This window comes from Chinchilla lanigera, unplaced genomic scaffold (genome assembly GCF_000276665.1).
Source record: "Chinchilla lanigera isolate Chin_1 unplaced genomic scaffold, ChiLan1.0 scaffold00004, whole genome shotgun sequence".
NCBI classification, from domain to species: Eukaryota; Metazoa; Chordata; class Mammalia; order Rodentia; family Chinchillidae; genus Chinchilla; species Chinchilla lanigera.
Genome location: NW_004955405.1, coordinates 29,135,226 through 29,140,214, shown reverse-complemented (window position 1 = coordinate 29,140,214; position 4,989 = coordinate 29,135,226). Strand labels below are relative to the sequence as shown.

Sequence of the window (4,989 nt, the reverse complement as noted above, 5' to 3'; positions counted from 1 at the left end):
TCAGTTATTATTTCTTTGCTTATGTCATTCAGGCTCTTGGCAAAAAGCAAACTTTACTTGAAATTTCCTAGCCACAGAGGCATCAACTCAAGGCTTTTTTTTGATAGTTTACTTTTTTTCTCTAATATCAATTTAGAAAAAGAAACCCAGGGAGTATGTTTATGAATCCTTTAATCAATTAGATATACTCTTGACATTGAGCAATTAACATAGAATTCCTGAATGCTAAATATGTAGTTCTGAATAAAATATTGCAGAGGTTTTGGGTTTCACAACTGTTGAAGTTTTCTACAATTATTTCCATGTGTCCTACTGATGAATCAATCTATAATTATTTCATAGTTTCATTAAATACATTTTTTTCTTTTCACAGTTTGGTTTTTGCATTACATTTGTGCATCTCCTCATCCCTCATAAAATCTTCTATTTCCCAGAGGAGCTCATGAATGAAGAAGAAGACAAAAGAGTGAAGTGTTGAGTACAGGGTGAGCTGGACAAAATCCCAAAACTCTTCTCGCAGGAAGGAGTCACAGGGTGGAGTACACAGTAGGAGGAAAATGTTGCTGAATCACATGGGGACTAGAGTTCCTGCAGTGAGACCAGGAAACCCTGGCACATAGAAAAGAGCTTGTGTTCAAGTTTTTTCTAGAAGTAAATGAGTTTCTAGAATTAGCGAATTGATTCAACACATTTATTGAATGTCCTTACGTAGTCATCATTTTCTCCCCTTATGAATCAGAGATAGGGCAGTGAGTTCATGTTGCATGGAGCTTACATTGCAGCTGTGGGCGGGGAGTGAAGACCAACATCCCTCAGATAAGCCGACACACATACTTGATGATTTCTGATGATTTCACCAAGGAAGATTATGATTTTGTCATGAGGTTATAATTGAGACAGCTAAAAGCAAAACAAAGGGGGAGCATTCCAGGTAGATGCAACAGAGTGTGCAAAAATGTAAATAGCAGACAAAGGTGGCTTTTATCTTTTCTTCGTCAGCCTCAAAGGCTCTAGAATTTGTGGCAGAAATGCTGATGTCACTGTGAGGGCAGAACCCCATAGTCACTTGGTGTTGCAAATCTGAAGAAACACAAGTCCCTAAGGATTCCCCAACTGACAAAAAGGAGGGAGATTCAACAGTAGGATAGTTCAGCTGATGTCTCCATTTGTCAGCTCAGGCTCTACCCTCTGCTAGAACAACCCCACCTTTAGGCATGGCTGTACGTACAGTCCCCATGGAAATGCTGTGTGGAAGAGTTTGTGTAACCTCTACAAATAACTCCTAGAAATGATTCCATAATTACACTAAGCTTAAGTGGCTGCCAACATCTGAAGACAGTTCTGCTATGGTTCAGAGAATGAGGAATCCTGAGAGTAGAGGTGGATGATGTCACTAAACATCAGCAGTGCATAGGACAGTCCCCACAACAAGTGGCCCTGTTTCAGGTTTTGAATCACAGCATTGGTAGTTCTCACCAGCATGAAGTTAACCCTCCACAGCAGTCTCCATTGTTGTCAGAGTACAGAGTGGCCTTTGAGTTTCTGAAGGTTCAAATCCAATCTCTGTGACTCACAACATGTGTGTCAGACCACGGGCAAGTCATTTAACATTCTGTGTCTTCATTTCCTTTTCTGTAATGTGAAAGTTGTAATTGTTCCAGCCTCATAGAATTATTTTGAGGCAGAGGTGAATTATACATTTGGTTATTAACAAGGTCTTGCATACAATGATCACTCAATAAATATTTAAAACATTTTGTTTTGCTGCAAGATCAGAAGAGTAGGGTGGAGATGACCTCCACTGACTCAGTTTCCCTCCTTTATTGGTTAGATGCCACATGTAAGGCATCCCCTGGGGATATGGAGATAGGTGACAGAAAAGAGTGGATAGACATTGTGGAAGTTTTGTCTTTGGGTGCAGCAGCCAGTGTCCTCAGAGAAAAGCAGTTGACACATTTGTCTTTTGCTAGAAAACAGAGCTGATGTTTTAAAGCCTTAGGAAAGCATCTTGGCTACCTGAAATGTACATGCATCATTGCGCCCTTGTCTGCTGCACCTATTGTTGGTACCTGTAGGAGCCTCATTAGACAGTGCAGACACAAGCAACGCTGAGCAAGGAAGAATATTTGAAACTGGCTCACTTCGGACACAGAGGCTGCCTCTGAAGTGTCCTTGTCAGAAAGGTCTGCTTACAGGGACCATCCAAGTGGCAGGTACCTCTTTTTAACACATGGAAGAAGAAAAACTGGTCACAAAGGGCAACAGTGTCCAGGGGCTTTTTCTAGGACCATCAAGAGGCTCTGGTTTTCGTATTGACAGATCAAGTGTCTCAGTTTTTATTAGCATTGTGCCTATGTGACACTTTTTCTGTGATGTTGTCATAGCTAGGAAGAAATAAATCTTCCCTGTGTTTGGATGTTTGTCTTAGACTCCTGCCATCTTTTCAAAGCTTATTGATATGGATCAGTTGAAACCCCATTGTCATGTTTGAACTTTTTCCTCCCTGAGAAGAGTGATTTAAAAGGCTCAACTCTTGCAGGAAAATTCTCTGAGGAAATTGAGCAGAGATATGAAAAATAAATCATCATTTGTTTATAATCAAATTCATCCCTCTCTTAATGCATTTTATCTCGCAAGCTGCCAAATCTAGACTTTGCTTCCTGTTCCTCCTGTGACCTGGACACAAAAGCGTTTCATTCATCCATCCTTTCTGGTGACAGATTCCTTGCCGGGAACTCCCAGCATGCACCACCATCTGTTTGCCTCTCAGCTGCTTGAACCCATCTCCTTCCTAAATTAACGCTAAAATACATCTTCTGAAAGCCTGTGCTTCTTGCTTATCCCTATAGGTGACAACTAACTCCAACCTAATTCTAGGTATCAAGATCTATTCACTGTTTCTAAGAAGAAACAGTAGCAGTGAAACAATAAAATCAAATCTGTGCCAAGGTATATGGCCCACGCCAACTGCTTCCAAATGGAGCCACAATCCAAAAGCAAGTAGGATTTCTGCATCTAATTAGATTATCTGATGTCGGATTGGAGCTGAGGGACACTTTAGAGGCAGATTCTTTTTCTAGTTTCTTCTTCACTGGCTATGGGACTGCCCAGATTGAATTCTCAAGTCTTTTAGGGGAAAAATTTCCTAGAGCAATTCAATATCTGATCTATAATTTTGTTCTATTTGGCCTGTGAGTAAAACTAGCAGTGGAGGTTGGGAATTTCTCATGAACATCTCTTTGAAAACTAGGAAAGTCAAGATTGAAGGAGAGGCAGAAAAAATGGAGAGAAAACCCATCTTAACTTGTATACTTCTTCTCACTGCTTTGATAAAGGGATGAGAGGAAGGACGTGTGGCTACAGGAGCTGGCCTTGAGAAGACATAGTACATTCATTTCTTGGGGTTGCTGTAACAAACTACCACAGACTAGGTGTTTTAATCAACAAAAATACATCATGTCATAGACCAGAGGCCAGAAATCTATGCAAAAGGTGTTGGCAGAATTGTTTCCTCCTGAAACCTGTGAGAGAGACTCTGTCACATGCCCATCCATCTTCTAGGGTCTGGTAGATCATAGTCAGTCTTTAAACATTCATCCTTTGGCTTGGAGATGTTATCATGTCAATTTCTGCCTGGATGTTTTCAAGGCAATGGGAGTCTCCGTGTGTGTGTGTGTGTGTGTGTGTGTGTGTGTGTGTGTGTGTATGTGTGTGTGTGTGTCTTCCTCAGTGTTCGCATTTCCTCTTTTATATTGGATCAGTGTCTATCCTAATGATCTCTTCTCAACTTGATCATCTGCACAGTCCTTATTTCCAACTAAGGTTGTATTCATACTTACTGAAGGTTAGGATACCAACCTGCATTAGCTGGACAGAGTTCAACCCATAACATGAGGATCGGCTGGACTTGGAAAAGGCCGTTGTCTTTCTTCTGCATTCAAACTTGAATATGGAGGAGTTTTCACAGGTGTACAGGTCACAGCATGAATGTCTTTGTTGCTTAGCGTTCCATCAGTGGATCAATTCACACCCTGCTGTCTTCCACATTTGCTTTCCTTGTCACTTTCTCCAAGAGAATGATTATGGGACCTGGAAAAGATCAACAAAATGAAACTTGATTTCAGGCGTGAGAATTTGCTCCAAACATTGTAGGACATGAGAGTGTAGAAAATAGAGTTGGATTTGGATCCTTACTGGCTGATTTACCAGGATCCGCGCACTCCTTGTATGTGTATAAGGCTGCCTGACTTCCTTGTCTGTACAATTTTGCACAATGTTCAAGTGCATACAAGCACACATGCGTGAACACACACACACACACACCACAAAGTACAGTTTCCCAAAGGAAGTCCTTCCATGTGCCCTAAACAATGCTACCTAGTGTTTGACTTTTATTCCTCTTACATATTTGGCAGTGACCTCCTTCACGTCCCTCCTGTTTTACTTTAAATTTTTTATTACCTCTCACTGGCAGATGACTCTGTTCAATGGCCAACCAGCTGTATACCAGCAGCAGAACAAAAAGAAGATAAACTGCTACTGGTTTCCCCCAGAGAAAACCTCCTTTATCTTGAAGAGCTGAATTGCCAGGTGGAGTTGAGTAAACTTTGGGGGTTGCGACAGAGTCGAGGTACAAAGTTCACCACCAACGTAAAACAGCCAGCCCAGTTCTGCTTTTTAATGCCTTCTAAACTGACAGAGCTGAGCAATATAAACAAGGGTGTGGCAATTGCTGCCAGGGAGTACCAGCCAAACTGTAGTGACAACTAATGAGTGAACAACTAGTTTACCATCTTTATATGCAGAATACAATTTTGTTTATATGTCCCCAAAGTTTACTGGGGGATACAGGCCAAGAAGGGAAAAGTTATGTGGAAATTATGAGAGAAGTTGAGTATTTCTTGTTAGGCAAATGATTCATGGGTTTAAAGAATTAGAAAACCCTTTTTGAGAGCAGCAAATTCCACCTTTTTGCTTGCTTAGGTAAGG

General features: G+C 41.1%; 1 long non-coding RNA gene across 1 annotated transcript; it reads right to left on the bottom strand.

The window, feature by feature from the left end:
• Nucleotides 1-669: 669 nt before the first annotated feature.
• On the bottom strand, nt 670-4,614 carry LOC106149403. The gene is made up of 3 exons (XR_001235562.1): nt 4,462-4,614; nt 3,859-4,089; nt 670-1,632 (listed from the first exon to the last, which is right to left on the bottom strand). It is a non-coding gene; the product is annotated as an uncharacterized LOC106149403 (long non-coding RNA).
• Nucleotides 4,615-4,989: the final 375 nt, after the last annotated feature.